Source organism: Corvus hawaiiensis, chromosome 2 (assembly GCF_020740725.1).
Source record: "Corvus hawaiiensis isolate bCorHaw1 chromosome 2, bCorHaw1.pri.cur, whole genome shotgun sequence".
Taxonomy (NCBI): Eukaryota; Metazoa; Chordata; class Aves; order Passeriformes; family Corvidae; genus Corvus; species Corvus hawaiiensis.
The window spans coordinates 107,320,565-107,343,813 of record NC_063214.1 but is presented as its reverse complement, the minus strand read 5'-3'; the positions used below and the strand labels follow the sequence as shown (position 1 = coordinate 107,343,813).

General features: G+C 36.6%; 1 protein-coding gene across 9 annotated transcripts in view; it reads right to left on the bottom strand.

The window, feature by feature from the left end:
• CDKL5 (cyclin dependent kinase like 5) overlaps positions 1-23,249 on the bottom strand; it is a 124,968-nt gene that overhangs the window by 87,544 nt on the left and 14,175 nt on the right. The window contains exon 2 of one of the 9 annotated variants that reach the window (XM_048287184.1): positions 18,885-18,990. The exons of 7 other annotated variants lie outside the window; for them this stretch is intronic. The gene's annotated coding sequence lies outside the window, so the exon portion shown is untranslated. Of the gene's footprint in view, positions 1-3,161; positions 3,239-18,884; positions 18,991-23,249 lie in introns of those variants that run through there. One more of the 9 variants, XM_048287174.1, reaches the window with a different exon arrangement.

The window sequence follows — 23,249 nt, the reverse complement described above, 5'->3', positions numbered from 1 at the left end:
ATTTATTTCCTGCAAAAGAAAAGTAAAAACTACTAAGAAAATAATGGCTTGCAACAATATAGGGCATACCATGTCTCAGAGGATTAAAAAGAACTTCCAAAGTTCAGTTACACCTACTGACAAAGGCTGCTAGGGAGATGCTGAGGTGAAAGACTCTAAATCAAAGATGAAACAGTTGACTTTTGCTTGCCAGTAAGCTGTACAGAACCATATGCATATATTGATAGGCTTAAATATTGGTTATCAAGGAACTAGATGGATGCATATCAAGACATTTCCTCACCCACCACAGGCAGAAATCAGAGCAGCAGCACAGAGCCCATGCCTAACCCAGCACATCCAACCAAAGAAGCCACTGCTCAGCAGGTAGGGAGACAACATGCAAGATTACAGTTTTAACCACACCATATTCCTTCTTTCCACTAATATTCTCTTTGTGCATTTCTAACATCGGAAGAATAATCTCCACTTTCTTTTGGAACCCAGATAGAATGGGTGATACACTATTTGCTCAGACAAAAAGAAGTCATTCTTGTAATCTTCTTTGGATTATACCACTTTGTTGCTGAGGCTACATACTAAACCAATTTAAATGCAAGTTTAACATTTAGGCCTTTTTGTGGTGCTAGATACGCATTTTATGTTCCCCTCCTCTAATATGTCAAAAAGCCCAACCAAACCCAACCCACCAAAACACCAACGTACAGAGCTAAATACCTACTGATGGAGAGAGATTTTTCTAATATACAGGAGTCATCTCCCCACAGCTGCAATGAAGAGAGCTAAAAGACAATCAAGTAACGTAAAGAGTCTCCATCCTGAGCTGAAATTTCAAATATGGATGCTAAATGAATTTCACAGTCTATTTGCATCCATTTTTCAAATGATCGAAATACTTTATAGTTTAAAATAACTCTATTTCTCCACTTGCATGGTCAGATATTTTTAAAAAGCAAAATACTTTCAAAATAATTTGCACAACAACATTTTGCAACAAAATGCAGCTCAAGTACTTTTTCCCACTGCAAGGTATTTACTAGACTGCAGTAACTCTCTTAACACTTTTAAAGCTTGAAACACACCTTCTGTTGAATGCTGTGAGTCAGTTTTAATGACAGTGTTATGTTCTATTGCTCTGTAGCTTATGCAAGAGAATGAATTTGCATTAAGTACCCAACTTTAGAAGCCACCTTCTCTTCTCCTTTGTTAATACTGAATAAAGGTAAAAAAAAAGGGCTATATTCTCTGCCTGCTTTCTTATTGTTTTAAAAGAATAAATCTAGTTAGCTGCCTGTAATGTAAAATAGACATAAAATTTCTTATTGCCACTCTATAAATATTGGGGGGGGGGGGGGGGGGGGGGGGGGGAGGGGTGTTGCTATTGTCGTTGTTTTTTGGGGTTTTTCCAGAAAGCCAGAATACAGAAAAAGATAGGTACAGTTTTCTTATCTAGTAAAATTTCAAAACTTTAAACTACTTTTTCTGCATGAAAACTAACTGTTAACTTCAGAAGGAGGAGGAAAAAGCAGTCTAAAATGCTAATTCAAGGGAGGGGCTAAAAACAAGGGAGTAAAAAGACTCACTGCTGTCATTAGGGTGGAGGTATTCAATACCTTTGCCTTCAAGAAATTCAAGAGGAAAAAAGTTAAATCACAACATCTTTCCACTATGGGTCTTTTAGTCCAGACAATGGTCCAGTTTTAAAATGCTTTTCTTTCATTTGCTTTGTCCTCTCATTTAAAATTCCCCAGCTCTTCAGCCCGCCCACCCCCCCCCCCCCCCCAGTACAGTACATCATACTTATATTGGGGTATTTTGGGGAGTTTGGGTGAGTTTTTTGTTCTTTTGGGTTTTTCAAACAAGACTACACTTCGCTCTGTTTAACAAAATGAGGATTTGGCCAATTTTGCCAGAGATAAGACTGGCAAATTTTTAACTGGTTCTCATGCAAACTGATGGCCAAAATTCCTTACAAATACCCTCACTACAGAGACATACAAGGTCAAGTATTTTTTTCTTATCTCTGCAGATTATATATATACACACACAGAGAAATGTACATATGCATGCACTTAGTTCTAATGACAGGGGACAAAGTCCTTCTTCCAGTAAATTTAATTTCTTAGAAGTTCAGCTTAATGACCACCTTTCTTGTCCTTATTGAAAGTAATTGTGAATTAACTGGATTACCTCTTCTATTCTTTCTACTTTCTAGAAATGAATCATACATAAGCCAAAAGCTTCGTTGATATCATAACTTACTCTCTTTTTAGCACTTCTAAACAGATCCTAGATTCCCAAGCAAGAAAAAGGTCATTTACTTCCTATTTTTAGTCTAAGTTCACAAGGTAAACTCTACAAAAATGAAGAAATGGTCTGATAGACATCTTCCTCCATGGTTGGAAGATCTGCTATAAAAGGCTATCCTATTTCAGTAATAAATGGCATTTTTGCAGTGCAGAAAATGCACCAAGAAAACCAGATCTCTCATATACCAGTGGACTGGAAGAATGATACAGACCACTGCTTTCTGAAAGCCCTACACAGAAAACACTTGTAAAATAAGGCAACTCTTTGGACTGAAGAAATTATACGCTTTACAAACCTGTAGAGACAGCAGCTCATGAATTAACAAAGCACCATCACCCACATGAGGGTAAAACAGATACGTGGATCACGCTTTGCCCAACATATTGGAGAATGAATTCACTTTTATGAAACAACTTCAAGGAAAATGTCAACTGTCTCCAGCACTAAAAGAGTCAATTTCTCAAAATAGAAGGTCTGTCATTATTGCCATGAGATGTGAACACAAATTATACTGCCATTTTTACTAATTTGCAAGTAAAAACAGAGAGGCAAAATCTAACGCCATTCTGATCTTGTTTGGGGGTGTGAGGAGGAGGTATCAGCCCTTTTCTTTTACTTATGTAAAAGCAACCCTTCTTTTTTTCTTCTCTTAGAAGAACTTCTCCATATAGTACTTGAATCTGCTCCAATAACAAGCTCTCAATTCATTTCAGAAATATATTCCAGCTCTTGAAGTTCAATTAACTGGGGGGAAGGGGGGAGGAATCCATCAGCACATTTTCCAACTATTAGAAACTTGTTTCTTGGCAAGCTGAGAACTTGGGCAACTGTGAACTTAAATAATTTTTTACCCTTAGCTCCAGTGGCGGTGAAATGCAATGATCTTACTTCCAGTTCAGCCTGTAGCAGCTGTAGCAGCTAAGTGACACTAGAAATAGAACATGGAATGTGGTTAACGTCAGGCATTTTGAAAGCCTCCTCAGCACACCTTAACACATCAAGCGAGAAAAAGGTTAATGAAATATGCACAGATATTCACACTGCAAACAAAAGAAACTATTTTAAGCCTGATGCAAGTGTTGATGAACTTTCTCTAAGTAAGATTTTGTTAACTTACTTCCAGTGTATAGTTTTATTAATAATTAAAAACCGTAATGTCAAATGCCATTATTAGGAAGACAAATACATTTGCACCCAAAGACCTGAATCAATGAGATCTTGCAATACTTGATTCCAAAAGCAGAAGTAAAAGATTTCTTATCTCCACACAGTTTTTAAATGCACCATGCCATCAAAAATAGTTTGCATCCTCTTCTTTCATATGAGAAAAGGGAAATCCCCTCCCAAGACACAGTACATAAGCAAGCTCTCCTCAAAGCTGTTCCTGTACTTGTGCCAACTTGAGGAATACACTGAAATGTATGTTTAGTAAAAAGAAAAGGAGAAATACTATATAACCCCATCTGAAGTATCCAATTAAAGTGGGAAAACATTAAAACTTTCAGAGTTCAAGAATATAGGAGACTAGAGGCTTAGGCATACTAAACACTTATTTTAGTTGTAACAGAGGCACTGTCAAGTGGCCACTAAGCAAATGTAATTCGTACAAAATCCCAGAGTTAATTTAGTTGGTGTCCTTTTAGGAGTTCTTAGCCCAATTTAAATTTATCCTGTTTAGTTTATGTAAACTGTTTGGACAGTGAATCTGCCAGCTTGAATTTGGCAATGAAAACATGCTTTTACTGTGTAGAGCCTGAAGTATTTTCATTTCTATCTAATTAGTTAAAAATAAGTGTTTTGAAGGGAGATTTACACTAAACTAAAAACCAAGATTTTCACCAGTAACATTTATACCATATTTAAAGGAATCAAGAATATTTTTTTAAAAGTCTACTCCCAAGAGAAGTCAAATCTGTCTAGTACTAAAAAGATTACAGTAAATATATTATGCTTTATAGTAAGATTACATAAGCTACTTAGAAAAAGTGTACAAACCAAAGCCACCACAATACAAAGCATCAGCCACTGGTGGTGTGTTCCATTCAATTCACAGGCATACAACTACAGAATTCCCTATCCTCAGTACAGTAAGGGTCCCAGCATCTACTCCCTGACAAAGTACATGACCATGCTGTCCTCACAGAATTTCAACAACAGAAGAAGAAAAAACAAACAAACAAACAAACAAAAACCTCCAAGACTTCAGTTCTTCTTCTGGATATAATCCAAGTCAGTTTTTGAAGTGATAAATATTTTTCGCCCTCAAAATATCTTCTCACAATGTGTCACATACTCTGCACAAAAATCTGCAAGAGACCACTGAGGACTGCCAGCAAAAGACCACTGAGGAGCAAAGGACTGCTGTGTCACTAGAGGCTCTAATGCATTTAAATTCCACACACAAATGAAGCCAAAAGCTTGACAAGCCCTCAATTAACACCAACCAATTAACTTATACATAGCAACTCAAGACAACAGTCTCTAGTCCTCTGCACTGCCTTCCCAGGGTCTCAGTCCCATGTCCTGCTAGGGGTTTAACCTTTTTTTTCCTGTAGTAAGGAAAAACAGCTTCCAAAACCTAGCTCAGAAGAGCCATAAAATCTTAATATTCCCTCAAGAAAGTTATCTTAAAGAGAAATAGAAACAGAAGTTTTGAGTGGTGGGAGTTTTACAGCACCTTTAGAGTTACTGTCCAATCCAATTTCATGTCATCCCTACACAACAGGTAACAAGCCATCATTTCAGTAAAATAGCCATGCACATTTTCCCTGCAGCAAACCAGGAAATTCTTTCTAGATCTGGCAGTGAGACCACACCAGAGAGATGTCAATCTGCCAAGGACACCTTCACTAGGAATAAAACAAGTACCTACGCTCATGCCTGTAACCACAATACTGAGCTTCAACAGCTCTACTGAAAAGAGTAGAAAACTCAGATAAGAGTTTTTACAGGTGGAAGGAAGAAAGGAATCAACATTTGCTAAAAGCTTGGCTTCCAGCAAAGCTACACCTACACTGAGCTGCTCTTTCAACAAGTAACTTACGTCAGCATGCTTTTCAACACTCACGGGTTATTTGGCATCAGTATGTAAACCAGTTACAATCAAACGTACCTTAATTAAAAATCCTGACCTTTGTAATACATAATTTAATTCACTGGAAAGCACTAACCGATTTATTAACCAGCTTCTAAATACTCACATATGAAATTGCAAGTATCAGCTTTCACACAATAAACTCGTGGCACCATTTAACCAATCAGGCAGCAGAAGTAAAAATGTAAGAAGCTCCAGATACGTCAACAAAGTGTCAGCAGCCATAAACACACCATTTTGTATATATGCAGTGTATGTTTTTATACACACACATATATATTTATAAAAATGTATACATACTATATAGTGTACACAGTAGTAAGAAAAGATAATATGAGAAAAAATGTAAAGAAGCATTTGTCTTTGACAATGTCTAGATGGCAGACCTATAATCACACCCAGACTGTGCAAAAAACCTGGTTTCCAAAAGTGAGCAGCAGACCTACGAAGGAGATGCACAAGATTAGAACTACGGAATACATGTGGCTGGAAGGGAGCAGAAGAGCAGAGCCTGCTCTGCTCTAGTTCAAAATGGGACAAAGGCATTCAACCAGATTGCTCAGGACTCGGGCTATAATCCTTATTACATTTGTGGAGCATTTCAAACAAGACAAACTAGAACAACATTATGACAAACATGCTTCACATGCAGGATCCAGAGGAAAAAAAAAAAAAAACCAACAAAAAAAAACCCACAACAAAAAACCCTGTATCACATTTAAAGCCAAATCAGCAATAACAAGAAAACAATTCACACAAAACCCAAACCAAATCAATGAATTGAAGAGTGCAAGGATGACCAGATAAAAATTCAACAGTCGCAAGGGAGCTTCTGTACCGAACACTCATATTCACAGACAGCATTTGCTAGTTTTTTACTGGTTGGATTTTTTTAGTTGCTGGCACTGCCTCCCAATATCAAACCAACCTACTATAATATGCCTATACTAACAAAACTGAAGCATACGAAAGTACTTCTAAGTTTCATACTATTTCATCCTCTTTAACTGCTTGTCTAATGGCACACAATTAGTTTTGAAAAAAATCTCTAAAGGAAAATCAAGGTTTTTTTCTCTGCAGTGAGCTGGAGTCTCATCTATTTTCTGCAGCATCATGCTGGCTGATTAGCTTCTTTTTTTGCACTCAGATAAGACCTCAGTAGTCAACTGAGAACCCCTTGAAACCTGCAAATCAAGATGCAGAAATCACTGTTCTGAAAGCCCTGTGCTTTCTTACTTTCTCCTGTTTAAATGAGGTCACTACACAAAAAACGTTCCTGAAGGAGAAGCTAGGGTCCAGATGAGCTGAATAATCAAACAAGATCAACTGAGATTGTGAGATGCTTTCTCTGGTGTTCCCCTATTGCTTCTGAAGACCTTGCAGCTCAATCCATCTGAAAAAGCCACAACAGAAACGGATAACTGGAAATTCTGCAAGCAAGATTTTATAAAGCCTGTGTTTTCTACAGGCCCAAGAAAAATAATCTGCCTTCAGTATTTTCATGTTCTTCTATCAGAAAAAAAGAAAAAAAAAAATTATGCTCTAAAATAACTTCATCAATAACCAGAACAATGACTGTGCTGAGGGACTACAGACAACTAAATTCATAGGTACAGTAAGCAAAAGGCATTGACAAAGTTTCTTTTCAAGAGAACAGATGTTATTTTCCAAGACATATGGTATTTATTTTTATACATTAGTCATACAATAATACTACAGGCCTAATTTTTCTTTAAAATAGCACAGTATTTTATGTTGAGGTGTATTGCTGATATTAATTTTGTACAGTTTACCACTTATTTTTGCAGTTACAAAATGTCTGACTGCATTTCTCAAATCATGAACATAGTATACACAGAAAGGAGCATTCAGTATACATACAGGTGTGTAGAGCACCTTTTAAAAAAAAAACAAGTCTTGACAAAAACTACTACTGAATTTAGAGAAGGGAAAAAAAAGTCAAATGCAAACATATGCCAATTTTTGAGTATCTCTTATCTTTTCAATCAACCTCCCCAAAAATCTCATTATACATGAAATAGCAACAAATAACTGCTTTGGATTGCTGCAATGACTGTCAAGTCAGTACAGTGTAGGCAAAAAGGCACTTAATAATATCAGCAACAGATTCCATCTGAACTGTAATATATCTTTGTTGACTTCATCTAAGCGAAAAGTGCTCCAAGACCCTACAGAGTTTTTAATATTTCATTTTTTAATATGAGAAAATGTGATGGACCATATCCCCTTTTTCAATTTATGCAGCTTGTTATTCAAATCTACACATTATTCTTGCTGTAATTTCAAGGACATTTATTTATTTATTATAATGAATATTAACTCTCAAGTTAATTCAAAAGATTCTATGGATGAGGGTGTTTCAGTGTTGTCTATGTAAATTTTGTGTAAGTTCTTTCATGTCTTAATCTTTGTTATTTCCCCTCCTCTTTCTGCAACATATTTTCCATTTAAAGTTCTTCAGGGCTCTACTATATGAAAACTTCCATGTAGAATCAAAAATAATGATGGGAAAAGATTATCTATTCCTTAAAGGGAAAATAAAAATAAATGGCCTCCTAAAAAGCCCTTATCCCAAATCAAGGCAGAAAATCAAATAAAAATTTATGAACCTTGCAGACACAGAAAACAGAGTTTGTTGGTTTGTGAAAGCAGCTCTTGCAGGGGTCAGCCCACTCAGAGAGAAGACAACAGAACTTGGCTGAAGCCTCACCATTAAGAAATGGTCTCTATCATGGTGAGCTCAGCATGTGTTTAAAAAACACCCTAATATTATTTTATGGTGTTTGAGCATGGATTTGTTGTTATCCTTACTGTCATAGAAGCCTGTGAAGTACACCACAGGCTTTGCATTCACAGAACGTCATTGAAGAGAAAATCAAAACTAACAAAAATACAAGTGTCCACAAATATTTGCAAGACAATACTTAAATGTTTCAGGATACAACCAGATGCTCAATTCTAGCTGCTCCTGATCCAGATAGAGTTGTCTGCAAATCCAAGTATCCACAGCTGATCATAAATTCCTATTTCTACCACCTCTACTACTCCAGGGTCAAAAAACAGTTCTAGTTTAAAAGTTTTTACACTAATTTATTTGTTTACGTATAACTTTTTTTCAAGAAGAAATCCCCACACCCTTACTTAGCTTTCTTCTTTGAAATTACATACTACCTCCAAAAACCTTTGCAATAAACCTACTATACTCTTTTTTCAGTCCAGAAGATTTTACACAATGAGGATAGAGAGCAGATTTTTTCTTTTCTCAAAAAAATTCTGCTCTCCCTTCAGGCCACCATCACAGCAGGCTCAAGGGGACACTGAGGAGTAGCTTTGCCATCTGGATCCCAGGTTGACAAATTATTAATGCTCTTTCACAAACAATGACTCCAAGCCAAGACAACAAACCTTTTACAGAATCCTGCCACTGTTTTCTCTTGCTAGATGACAATTCCAGTACAATGTTAGCAAAGACAATTCACAGATCAAGTTACCTAGATTACATGGATTCTCACACACCTCCTCTTACCCTAGTCTAGGTTAATATTTTAAGATTTCACACTACAAATTCAAGATTGTCTTCCAGCTCTGTATCTAGCAGAGGTGACTAAGTCTCTCCTGCATCACTAACAGATTAGCAGCATGACAATTTTTTTCATAGCACAGCAATTACAATGGTAAACGTTTAACCTGTTGTGTAAACAAAAATTCACTGCTTGTGTTCCAATGCAACAGTGATTAGCTTGAACAAAGATTGAGTAAGACAGAAGGTCTTTTAAAAAGCAGTAAATGCACTTAGTTTTTTTAACTGCTGCAAATGTGTTTGCCATGTCACAGGCTTAAATCTGGGTATATCATTACCCTGTACTGTTTAATTCAATGCCTACAGATACTAAATATAGACCATTAAGTTACAGTGATGAGGGAACTGAAACAAGCAAAAAAAAAGCATAACAATTGATCAGCATCCCCACAAAAATATACAAGAACACCTCTCCAATGTCATTATCCATCTCTCCCTTCCTAATGTAAAGAGTAACATTCTTCTAATACTTGAGGTAGAATATTCCTATGTTAAGTTCAATATTTAAGACTTGTAGGATGATATAAGTACACTGAAACATTATGAATCATCCTGAGAAAATAAATATAACATTTAGTTTTCTTAAAACCCTATAGCATTCAAAAAAGTAGACAATTCTCTTTTCTTAATTTAACCATATGAAAGATCTGTACTGGTTCCCCCATCCATTCAGATTAAAAAAACCCCAAAACTAAACCAACCAACCAAAAAAATCCAATACAAAGCTATTAAGGTGCAGCCAAATTTCCTGAAAATCATCTAAGAAAAATTAAATTTACTCTACTCTTCAGCTAATTAAGTATACCCTCTAATAAACAAAGGAAGTCAGTACAAATAAGCCAGTTGCATGGCCAGGAAGTTTATGGAATTAAGTTCAAGAAGTTCTAGCACACGACGAACAAGTCAATAAATTTAATTATTTCCAAGTGGAAACATACTAAAACCCCATAAAACATATGCTACCAAAAAAGCCTGTACAGCATGGAAAGACTCTTCTGTCATTCTACTCTGGGTTCCCATCTTGATAGCTCAATCAGGATTTTCCAAGAATGTACAACACTCATGGCTACAACCAGTTTCAAGAAGAGTAAAAAGCTCAAACATGAAATGAAATGCTAAAAACTAAACTACCTAAAATAAGATACTAGACACTAAAAGATATTTTAAACATTGTATGCACTCAAGTCACACACCTTTCCAAGCAGAATACAAAATCAGAGAGAGCTGTACCAAGCACTTGTACCCTACAGTGAACAAGACATGAGAAAGCAAACAACTTTCATTTCCTGTCGGTGTTCAAACACTGCAAATACTGTTTTCTTTATGATTTCGTTCACTCTGCACAATGTATAATGCTCCTTTAATAATCAGTTACTCCATATTTCATTTTTTTAAACTCCTGTTTATTGTGAGTATACAATCAAATTATTTTTGCAATCATACCATCAAATACAGGCCACAAATTAAGAAGACTCAGGCATCCCAATTTTTTTCTCTCCTGTTTCAACACAGGAATATTTTTAACAGTTTGCCCATGTGGACACATTCACACCTCTATGTAGGTTCTCCAGGTGGTGTGTACGGACTGGAGGAGCAGATTAACTCATTCTGCATGATGCCTGTAGATAGTTCCAAAGCCAGTCAGAACCACGACTGCCTCAGACCTATCCCTGTCATTCAAACATTGCTCCCACTGAAATCTCAGCTTTCTCAAGAAGTTTGTCAGTAGTGTCCAGCAGAAGGATTGCCCAAAGGCAATGGCATCAAACTGAAAAACAGGAGGTTCCCACTGAATACCAGGAAATATTTTCCCACTGTGAGGGTGACTGAGCCCTAGCACGGGTTTCTCCACAGGGGATGCAGAGTATTCACCCTTGAAGATACCCGAAAGTCACGTGGACATGGATCTGAGCAGCTGACTCTAGGTGTCTCTGCTGGAGCAGGAGGGTTGGACTGGATCACCTGAAGAACCCCCTTCCAACCTCAACCACTCTGATTCTGGGATCAGATCCCTAGAAAGGAGTAAGAGACATACCTTGCCACCAAGCCTCACAGCAGAGAAAGAAGAAGAAACTCCCTTTCAAAAACCTGGCATTACAGCAGACTCCCTTTGCTCTCAGCTTTGGTCTCTCATATTCCCTTCTCAATAATTGATCTTTACCTTGCCCTCAAATACCATCTCTTCTTCCCCTTCCCACACCATTATCCCATATCTTAAGCCCAGTCACTGTAAGAAGTTAAATCAATTTCCTACTGCCTTCAAGCTTTTCATCTTTGGATCCTGGTAACTTCTAAATTCCAAACAGCAATAAGCACATTCAAACAGGAATTTTTTATATTTTTTTAAGTGTATGAAAGCTGGACAAGTTCTTATCATTTGTGAAATCTGGAGCATAACCATGAGAAGGTGACTCTTCCATCCCTTATTAGATATTCTAACAGCTTTGATTTCTTACTTCTGAAGTAGCTTCTTTCTCAACATTTAACTGTTTTGGCTGCAACTAAGTAAGAGTCAGAACCAAACCACATGAAAATCCATAAACTAATCAGGCTGAGATGGTCATTCAGTATCAGGAGGGTGGAGGGAAGAAAAAAAAAATAGCCCAGATGCATTTGGCAAAAGTTATAAGCAATTTAAAAGTAGGATCCAAAGGGGAAGCTTTGCAAACCTTAGAGAGATCCAGACCTGTGGACTAAAAAAAAAAAAAACCCAACCCAATGAACACAAAAACATCCACAGATACCAAGACCAAATGTTTCAATTTATTCTTTTTGTGTCTTTGTTAAATAAACATCACTTTATTTAAATAAGCTTAGAAACTCCCATATATATATCAACATCTATTCTAAACCAATAGATCTCACTTTTTATCTCCAGATCCGTATATATCACAGAATATGAGTATGGTTACAGTATTCACTTGTCAAATTTACAAGTTTCAAGCTGACAACCATGATATTCATGAAGGCTTCGTACCATTTAGAGCAGAGATCTGAGACAAACAGAAAGGGATGGATTCAGTATAATATATATAGTGTGGAACTGGTGTCACTCTTCCTTTCAGTAACAAATAAAACTGGCACTGCAAGATAAACAAAAGACTGCTTAAAATGTGTATGCCTTGATCTCTAAAATAATTTTTAAAAAAGATTTAAAATGAGCCTAAGGATTGCAGGCAGTGGTCTTGAAAAAAACAAAAAAATCTAAAAAACCCCGTACCTTTGCACAAACACTGAACCAGGATCTAAGGTTTTTTTTGGATTTTTGTTGTTTGTGGGGTTTGGGCTTGTTTTGGTTTTTTTTGTAAATTCCTTAAACTGTTGTCTGTCCACAAGTTTAAGGCCGTATCAAGAAACTCATTTCAGTTACCCAAGATTTCTTTCCTGCAAAATACTACTTCTTCAGAAGTTTCACTTAGTGAAATAACAGAAAGCAGATTAAATCAAAAGATCAGTTCATGCAATATCATGAATATACTAGACTTTTGCCAAATTTAATAAAGAAGAGAGATCTGCAATCAAGAACAGATGACTTGCTTCTAGTGAAACAGGAAAGACTGATATAAAGGAGAACTGTAACCAAACAAAAGCCCAACAACAGAAAAAAAGAGGGAAAGACAATGAGCCACAAAATGACAGGCAATTACCCAAGGAAAGTGTTTCAAATCTTACATGGGGGGGGGGGGGGGGGGGGAACCACTCCCTTTTGAAGTACTGCAATTCATTAGGTATTGCATGGGTGTAATTTCTTTACCACAAAACTTAGATCAGCAAACTGATACAGACTTAGAACAGATGTGAATGTAATTTAACTTGAAGACTGCCAGTTGCTTACTTAGTAGGACATTTTCAGGATTAGCTGAAGGGAGCAGAAGTTTCATTAGTAAAATTGGTATTGGGATAAGCCCCCACAAACCCTAGCCTCTTATATCCACTTTTATCACAGATTCTTGGGCTTTCTAAAATGTTTTACATTAATGGGGTTTTCTTCTGTCACAAGAAAAATAAAACTACAGTTTGAGAAGATACACTTAATATTGTTTTGTACTAAGTAGAAACTCAGCACATTCTCCCACCAGAGCCTTCAAAATTCATTTCTGGGCGATGCTATGTTGCCTTTCATGACCCTGAAAAGCAGTAATGAATTCTGTTTCATGGATTAACACTGCAGATTAATATGGATAATTGGATTTTTATATCTGCCAAGAAAATGTGATTCAGTGTTCATCCACAATACTTATTTGTCTTAAGGTTTACCATCACTCACTGTATCAGCATGATGAGTAGGGATCACGTAAGAGTATCCCTACAGCAAATGAAGAAAGCAAAAGAAATGCGTAATTGTGACTACACATTTTCCTAATAAAATTTAGAAATTCTGCTTGTAATTATGTAATTTAAAGTTATCAGATTCAATTTTGGAACTACCTTTGTGTTCCTGTGAAGAGGGAAATGCTATGCAACCATTTAAAGAATGGTATTTGCGACTGGCATCCTCAGCTGTTAAATATTGTTTAAATATAGATCATGGAACCTGTTTAGCAGCTTAGTTGAATTTAAACTTGAAATGTAAGCCTTGGAAAAAAGCAAAAGATACTTGATCATCTACACCAGTTAAATACTGGCCATACTGTTTTTCATTAATCCAGATTTCAGTAAAATCCTGAGTTATATTTGTATCTCAAACTGTACTGCACTGGTGTCTCTCTTAGTTCCTATCTCCTTGGGCCACTACAACTTGATAGGCAAATCAGCTTGCATCAGAGCATACAAGGAAACTGGCACTATGACTGCATTCCATCCAGTTACTAGTTTTCATAGAAGATTCTTCAGCACTCGTATTTTTCTCTACACTGCTTTATCCCGAAAAAAAATTTTAAAATTGAGGGATCCAAATAATCACCTATCTTCTTCAAAATAACTACAAATTGTCCCTCTCTGGCATGACATACACCTTTAACCCCCAGCATATAATAATAACCAATCACCTCAAAGACTTCAGTACTGTACTCACTAATTCTACAGGTCAAACTACAAACTTCACAGGGAAGACATTAAGGTCTTATTAACTTGGATAGCATTCATTTTAAGAAAGCAAACCAAAGTTAAAGTACTCACTAATTCTACAGGTCAAACTACAAACTTCACAGGGAAGACATTAAGGTCTTATTAACTTGGATAGCATTCATTTTAAGAAAGCAAACCAAAGTTAAAAGGCTTATGTTTCTACCACACGTGCTGAGCTTGTCTATACAGAGCAAAAATAATGAACTTTATGATAGACACAATATTATTCCCTGCAGCAATTCTAGCACAGTCTCTCTTAAGTCTAATTCATTGCTTCTATATATAGTATTTTTACTGTATTAAATCCCCTTCCATATAATCCCGTTCCATATATCTTTTAACTCCACTTTAGCAATTAAACAGCAGAGTATTGCATGAATAAATGAACATCTCAACCACTGCAGTCAGAATCCTATGAATTACTTCTTTCTGTACCAACAGCAACAACTGATAAACAGAGCACTGTACTACCCCACACAAATAGTGATCACCTTAAATACACTGTTTGTAGAAACAGACATTATGCCTTGCATGTCTGCCTCAGTAATTACAAGAAAATTTCAATAACAGCGTAAGAGTTCTTGGACCAATTGCTATAGCAATAGGAGGAGATCATAAAAAAATGTCCAACTGAGTGTGAAGAATTTTTCTCGTGTTCCCTTCATGCTACTAGGTTTGTGTGCACTTTGGAAGTACAGGAGAAACAGCCAAGAAGGTCAACCGGTAAAAAACCTGCTATTTAGAAACCCCACAATTCCAGCAGTGGCTGTAAAGTCCTGTGATAAAAGGCAAGACACTTGCAGAAGGCTACAGAGGTTTCCTAGTTACTTGGACAAGCTCCACCAGCACCCGCAAACTAAGGACATTCCATAAGGTCAAATAGGAGCAACCAAGAAACAGCCAGTTCCCCACTGTCGGAATAACACCGGGACTACCATGCTCCCTCCCCTTGCAGTTTTACCAACAGTAGAATGGTACTGGCAAGACATGAAAAATCCTGACAGCTTCAGATTAATGGGAGTTCCCAAATTCCCCTTTTCTTCTAAGGTCACAAATTGGGAAAAGGTATTTATTTCTTCAATGTGGTTCACAACCCACCTGATCACCATGGCAATCTCACAAAAAATAACATGGCTTGTTCATGACTAGAATCTTTAGCAACTCACATGTCTGAGATGGAAAACCAGCACGAAGAGTGTGCTGTCATGGACTCTCATTCTCTTTCATCATCATGATCAAATCAATAAGATTCTGATGTTCTTCTTTTCATTTTGTTAATTCAGAAGACTAATCCATGGAAATTGAACATAAGCAGAAGATTACCAATGAATTAGAGAGGAACTGCTTAAGAGATAATTAACCAATTGCAGGCTGAACAATGCATTCATGAGACTGAAAAGGATACGGTAGTGTGCTTGATCAGATTAGGAACTGCTGAGCAACATTGTTTGTAACTGGAGGAGCAACATCTGTGAACCTCACTGAAGGCCGAGGGAGAAAAAAAATGCTCAACATTCTCCTCAGTTATCCAAAGCACTTGCAGAATCCAAACAAAATTAGCAGGGTTCATCTCAAGCTGTAGAAAATTTTCTTTTCCTTAAAATTTGAAAACCAAATGAAGTATAGCAACCAGTTCAGTAATGTACAGATGCAGATAACTTTTCAAGGTCATTTGAAGAGAGTTATGGGATTTTGTGAAGTATTCATATACATGACTAAATACCTTGAACCTTCACTTCTAAAAATACTTAGTAAAGATCCAAAACATAATAATAATTTTTTTTTTTTAAGATTGCTCTAAGAATCAAAATAGTCAAAGTTTTGAATCAAAAACCTGAGAGGCAGTATGAATTGCAACTACACAAGCCCTCAGCCAGAGATGGTACAACAGCTGCTCCACAAATGCTCGAGTATTCAGGGTGGTTTCACGAGTCAACAGGTATTGCCACTTTCCAAGACCCTACACTAGGGTGTCAAGGACTTCAGACAGGTGACCAGACAGGGATCCCCTCAATGTTTAAGCATCTGGCAGGAGGGTGTGAAGAAGATAAAGCCAGATTCTTCTTGGAGGTGTCCCTGAAAGGACAAGCAGAAGTGGGCATGAACCGACACAGAGCAAGTCTGTGTCAGTAAGGAGGGCTCTGAACTGGAGCAGGCTGCTCCAGAGTCTCCACATCAGAAATATTCAAAACATGTGACTGGAACATGGTCCTTGGGCAACCCGCTCAACATGGCCCTGTTGGAGAGGGAGGTTTGGCTGTCCAGAGGGGCCTTCCAGCCTCAGCTACTCTGTGATTCTTTGACACCTTTGGGGTTATCTCAAAGTACAGTGCATGATGTGTCTGAGGGTATTACACAACAACAGGAAGTAATTTCCAAAATTCAAGAGAAGAGTGCAAAATTTTATTATCCCTTGTTTGTTCTATGGTGTCCATGTTTAATGCTTACATTTTAATTTGCCACAATCCTCTTTAGCCCTGAGATATTTCTTCGCTCCTGCCCACACTTCAGGGCAGCTAGCAGTTTTCTAAACATTATGGTATCCATCCACAGTCCCTTCAGATGTGCCTAAATTAAGATAGTTTTTAAACTTTGTATTGCTAATCTTGGCTCAGGTGCCTATTTTGCAAAATGTGAATTTTGTGTTCCCTCTTTGAATGCAACATGACGTGTTTCCTGAATTTTCAGATTTTTATAGCTTTCTAATAAAAAATAATAATAAAAAAAATTAGATAACTTTGCTTCTTTATTCCCCACACTTGCTACATTAAATTAACCAATATGCTATGTCATGTAGCAGTTACTTTGGCAAATAAATACAAAAATGTCTGAGAATTTAAGGGATAGATCAGCAATTGCAACTTATGTTTTGAAATAGTTTCAATGACCCATCACCAAAACACTAACAATACTAAAGCAATATATTATTCACTTAAAATCCCTATCAGAGTTCCCAGGAATGAAATTATTTTACCAGGCTAGCTTTCTTTATTGGAAAAAGCAATATGAACTGTGCCATCTTCCTTCAGGACAATAAAATGAAACAGAGATACAAGATGAACTTTAATTCCCCTTGAAGAAGTTGCATACAGCCTGAAATTACTCTTCAAGACATTCTAGGTTACCTGTGTTTGCCTTACCAGTGTATTACTCTTCATTTTGTGGCTTCATTTGTATAGCAAATGATTTATTAGCTGCTTATCCTCTACTTCGTATTACAAAAAACCCCTGTCAAGTCTAAAAAGCCAAGACAGAACACTGTGGAGTGTAACTAGGAGAACAAGTGATATAACGCAACAAAACCTCAGACCTATGAGCAGGAAAATGATCACACTTTGAACCAAATGTAAAAATGCATGACTGACTCAGGTTCTCCTTAGGATTTTAGTCTTAATTTGCTGTGGAGATGCAAAATGGACAGGGAAAAGTTTACCACTCAGAACACCAAAGAAGAGAAAAGGTTTCGGTGAGAAGTTACTGAAAACGACCAGACTATTTATTCCCATTCCCACAAGAACAACAGGTTTCAGCCTTTTCATTGCTTGCTTAACTCTAAGCATACTTATGATTTCTCTGGAGTATACAAGTATACTAAGCAATAGTTGTTCAAATTAGAAAGGATGGTCTCCTATAATCAAGGAAGAAAGATGGGCTTCTATTCTTTCTCCTACTCACCACACTGGGTAAGAGGAGACTCCAGGGAAAACTCTTTACTTACAAGGTCCCTTCTAATATCCCTCTCCCATTTCAGCGTACAGGGACAGCCAGCCCTGGCAAAGTACAAAACACAGCCCTAAGAAAATTAATTTTAAGTTTTTTAACTCTGTTTCAAAACTGATGCCTGCACTCGTTACATTTTACAATTAGACTGACAAGGTACGATTCAAAGCCTACCTAATTACATCTGTATATCAAAGAACTGCTCGAAAGCTTTTCCTCACAGACAGGCACTTGGGGAGGAAAAAGCCCTCGTACAAGCATGTCCATTTGTAGGTATCATGTGCCCATTTTAACTTTAATATTATAACTTAATATTACATCAAATAAAACAATATAAATCAAGGGAAAGAGATATTTGCAGCCCTTTTGCCAGGTATATAGTTTGAGTACTGGCACTGAAACGATTGCCTCTGACCTGCTTAAGGTTCTTCCATCATGATGATTTAATTCATCATAATGAATTTTTAAAATGTTCGCTCTTTCTCAGAGTTCCTGAGGTTTTCAGGAGCCTCAAATTCCCCCACTGTGTTCAAAAAATGTCGTCTACTTATGGCATCTGCTGAATGCTGACAGACAGGATGGTGTCCAAGAAATTATTTTAGCGTACCATGGTCTCAATACAAAATCGTGCAAGAGCAGGTAGAAGCACCAGTAAAAACCTCTTCACGTGATCATCTACCCAGAGTTTATCAATCTGTCCAAAACACATTGCTTTAGTCCATGTTATAAATGCAGTATGCAAAAAACTCATTTAAGAGTTAAATAACTTCAGTTAGGGAATCTTATCTAGAATTTCTTGAGGGTTTTTTTTTAAGGCAAATAGACTATTCAGCACTAGAAAATGGAAAGTAACTTGCTATTACACTCAATGATTCAAACCTTTGGGAGAGACGAGAACAAACATCCAAATCTTCCCATTTAAAACAAAACTGTCATAAACCCAGTAATTCATACAGTGAACAGCCAGGCATAAGACTCACAGCTTAAGCAAAGGCTAAGATTAGTACTTCCAAATATCTTAATACAAAAAATTAAACAAAATGCCTATTTATTGCCCACTTTGCAATTAATGAGCAGGGAAGGACAACTTACTCTTTCTCCTCTCTTTGCTCCTAGTACTGGTTCTTCTACGTCTCTTGAGATTCACCTTGTGCTTTACACAAGACAAAAAGTCTTCTCACAGACAACAATTCAGATTCTAAATGAAGAAAGTAAAAACACTAATCTGTGACACTGTTAAAGTATCTGTTAAATATGGAATCAGAGTAGGTATCAACACATCTAGGTTACCAAATTCTTTTTCTAAAAATCCTGCCCTGTTGAGAAAGAATACAGGCAGTGTCTTCAAAAAAAGTACTATGTATTTTTCATTAACCTGGGATCTGTTTCTTTAAAAGAAGGGGAGGCTACATATCTTTAGATGCTCCCAAAGTTGATTTCTTTAAACTGAAAGTAAATCATTAACACTAGTAAGACCTGCAGACCATAGGTATTTCAAATATTTGTCGCTCCACTGACGTAGTAGGAGTCTATATGAAGTATGGTCATCTGCCCAGAAAATGGAGCTTTACTAAGATCCAATCTTTTAAGTAAAACAGTTACACTTTATTGACCACAAGTCTACCAAATCTAGCATTTGGTTTCTGTCAACAGCCAGGAGGTAATAACAGGTATAGCATAAGAATGCTACAAGCAGGAAAGGACAACCCTAAATATTCTCCCAAAGACTCTCCCTATACAGGCACAACCCCCAAACATACTATTGTTCTCACTGTGTTTGAGCGAGATAATTGCTTTCTAAGATTTAGATTTCAGTACAGCCCTGTTTTGTACATTTTGACAAAACAATGCTTATTTAACAAAACACCCCAGAAACTAAAAAGAGCATAATTTCATGCCATATTGACAGTAAGACAGTTATAACAAGAAGAGTAATTTAATACAAGAATAATCTATCAAATATAGACTTGCAAGTAAAACCTAGTTTAGCTCAAACTTGATGTTATCATCCTTGCACACAAATTTCTGGACGGATCATATACTGATTTGTGGCAGACTAAGGTAGGTCATTACAGTTAGTTACTCAAGGTCTTAAAACCTATTAGCCTTACCTTGCAGTAAAAAGAATAGAACTCTACAGAATACAACAAGCTAAAAAGCAAACTGCCTTAGCCAACCAAAAGTCACAACAGTTAACTGAAAATGACTAATATATCAGCCATATGTTCAAAATATTTTTTTTTCTAAAAATGTCACATTCATTACTGAAAGGCCACAAAGAATGTACCTTATTTGAAGAACCTAAAGTGGGTACACGTCAACAGAAAAGGTTAGGATGCCGGAGAAACTAATAAAGGGCTAAAGGATTTTTCATCTGCAATACCTCACATGAAGCGCAGAACAACTAAAGCATTCCATTCTACCATGTCTTCAGACCGCTTTCACTGAATATTGAAAACACTGCTAAGTTGTAGCTTTCTGAAAGAACGCAGGAACCCAGAAATTCCAAAAATTATTAAGCTGTAGTCACAACTTATCTGCATTCTTATGACTTCGTCTTGTCAGGAGTGACTATTCCCATTTTACTAGAGTGCTGTTTAAGTGTAGCAATCCAGCTATAATGACAAATTTGAACTGTGGGAGCTGAAGAGGGCAGGGAGAGCAGGGAAAATAGCCAGCTTACTGCGCTTATATTCAAGGTACACAAAGTGAGTTTGCCCATCATACAAAACTGGGAGGAATTGTTGACTCCTTGAAGGCAGAGAGATCTGCGCAAATCAGAGGGCTGGGAAACCACCAACCCTATGAAGTTCAACGAGGGCGAGTGCCAGGTTCTCTATCTGGGATGGGGCAACCCTGTGTCAGGGAGATTTAGATTAAATATTAGGAAAAGGTTCTTCACCCAGAGGGTGGTTGAGCACTGGAACAGGCTCCCCAGGGAAGTGATCACAGCACCAAGCCTGACAGAGTTCAAGAAGCATTTGGACAGTGCTCTCAGGCACATGGTGGAATTCTTGAGGTGTCCTGTGCAGGGCCAGGAACTGGACTCTATGGTCCTTGTGGGTCCTTTCCAACTCAGGACATTTTATAATTTTAATAATTCTCTCTCTTCCTCTCAATTGCTTCAAAATTCAACATATTTTAATACTGTGAAATTCTCATTTAAGTTTACTAGCAGAAACACAACATCCATTATCTGCTTATGCCTTCAAATAATTAACTTGCCTTTTTCTTTTATTTTTCAGATTTGTAATATCGAAAAAACCTATTACAATTTTATGTTAGTCTTTTGAAATACACTACTGTAAAACTGGTAAGTTTTAAAGTTATTAAGTGTAATTTTATCAGTTTAAATTGAATTGGAATGGAAATCGAATAGGGTGTTTTCAGTAGTTTAAGAAGCACAGATTGATTCATTCATCTCAACACTCATTAATGGTTATAATTAAATTGTTTTAATATGGAAGTGTTCCTGAGAAGGAAAAGACACTTATTTCTGGTTTAAAAGCATTTTTTTAACTGATACAAAAGCATAAAACAATATGGAGCTACCACTCCCAGTATTTTCTGATCCCCTTCAATTTATTGCCATTGATTAGCACACAAACATGATTAACAACAGAATCCTACACTCACCACCAAATAAGATGCCTTGTAAAAATAACTGATTCTAAATAATGTATTTTCTTTACTACATGTTGTATCTGCCATAAATACGCAGTGTGAACAAGTATTATATAGACTCAGCTGTAGATAAGATAGATAAAAGACTAATATTAAAGATGCTGTCATGTGATCTTATGCTGTAAAATAAACCCTATAGGCAGTAACAGTGAATTTTTATTCTCAGGCAAGTAATAGAAAGCACGAGTTCATATGTGTATGATTTCCACTTATGACAGATACCTTTGTAAAAATCAATAAGCTTTAAAACCTGCTGATGCTAATCTCATTAATTCCACCATATATTAAGATGTTAACCAGTGGGAAGTGCAGCAGAATAACAGTAGAGCTTCCATATGTAGAAGATGACTAACAAAGTAGGACTTCCAACACCTCCTACCCACCAGCAGAGCCTAGCAAATACTGTCAATTTTACATACAGGTATCAGTCTTCTAAAGATGAATGATTTCTTGCATGTTGCCTTCTTTCAGAGTACCTGATCAATGCATTATTGTCTCATCTGAAAGAAGAAACTGAGCATCACCTTCTTCAGTTAATTTGGGATAGCCACCTTGCATCATTCTATGTTTTCTGGGATGTTTGACAGGAAATAAGACTTTGGGAAATAGTTCTAGTTCAGTACTTCATTTTATTAGTGTCACCATTATGGATAAGCTATCACAGACACATCTTTCAACAAAAATACCAAGGCTAGAGTTTTTTTATTCTTCAAAATGTGACTGTGTATTGCAAATATTGGAAGGTAACTGTTAAAATATCAGCTGGAATAAAAGACAATTAGCTAATTAGTTTCAGTCCTTCTTTTTTTCTTTTGTTCAATTGGTAAGACATAGTTCACCATAATTTTCAAAAGATGTTTTCTTAATACCTCAACTGAAGAGATTCAAAACCCTATTTGAGGAATAAAAGTAGGCACAGTAAGAAAAAACCAAAAATATTAAAACCCCACGTAGGATACTAAAGACTTCTCTTAAGATCATCTTACGTTTATAAACCATATGCACAGTATTTCTGTATCATACAAGTGGACTATTTATAAGAATGTAATGCTGTTTAAGGAAAAAAAAAAAGTAGGCTTCACTTCAGGGTGACACGGGACTTGAAACTTCAGAGAAACAGAAATGGACTGAATAGCGTTTACACTTTTTTTTCCTCTAGTGAAAATGAACATAAATGAAGTGCAGACTGAGACTTTTTTCTATTTCTATTTGACACAGCACACAACTGGCATCTAAACACAAAGTTCTTAAATGTTAAAAAAACAAAGAAGTGTTGCTCATGATATTTCACCAGGATTTTTTCCCAACCACAATTTTTTTTCCTTCCTCCCTCTAATCTACAGCAACATTTGCAGAAGTTCTCCCCCAAAATTTCAGAACTGTAGAAACCTATCAAACAGAATAACCCACACTGGAAGACCCAAGAACTACAGAGATTAAGCTGTGTGTAAAACTGAGTGGAAGAGCAGATGTCATTAAAGGTATATTTCCCTCCATTGAAAAAGCAAGTTAGCCTGCTGTTTCTGAATTAAGTATTTGTAAAATGTGTTTATAGATGTACTACAGCAACACACTTCCCCCTCCTCCCCCAGTCTCACAAGCAATGCTTCAATGCTTCCCCTCTTGGTAATTCCACATCCTATCACCTCATTCATCAATTATTGCTTTGCATTTTATTTTCTTTATTTTTACATAAGTAAAACTGAACTGCAAAGCTAGAAATGTAAAGTTTATATAATTATGACTTAATTACTGCCAGGTCTTTAGTCTTCA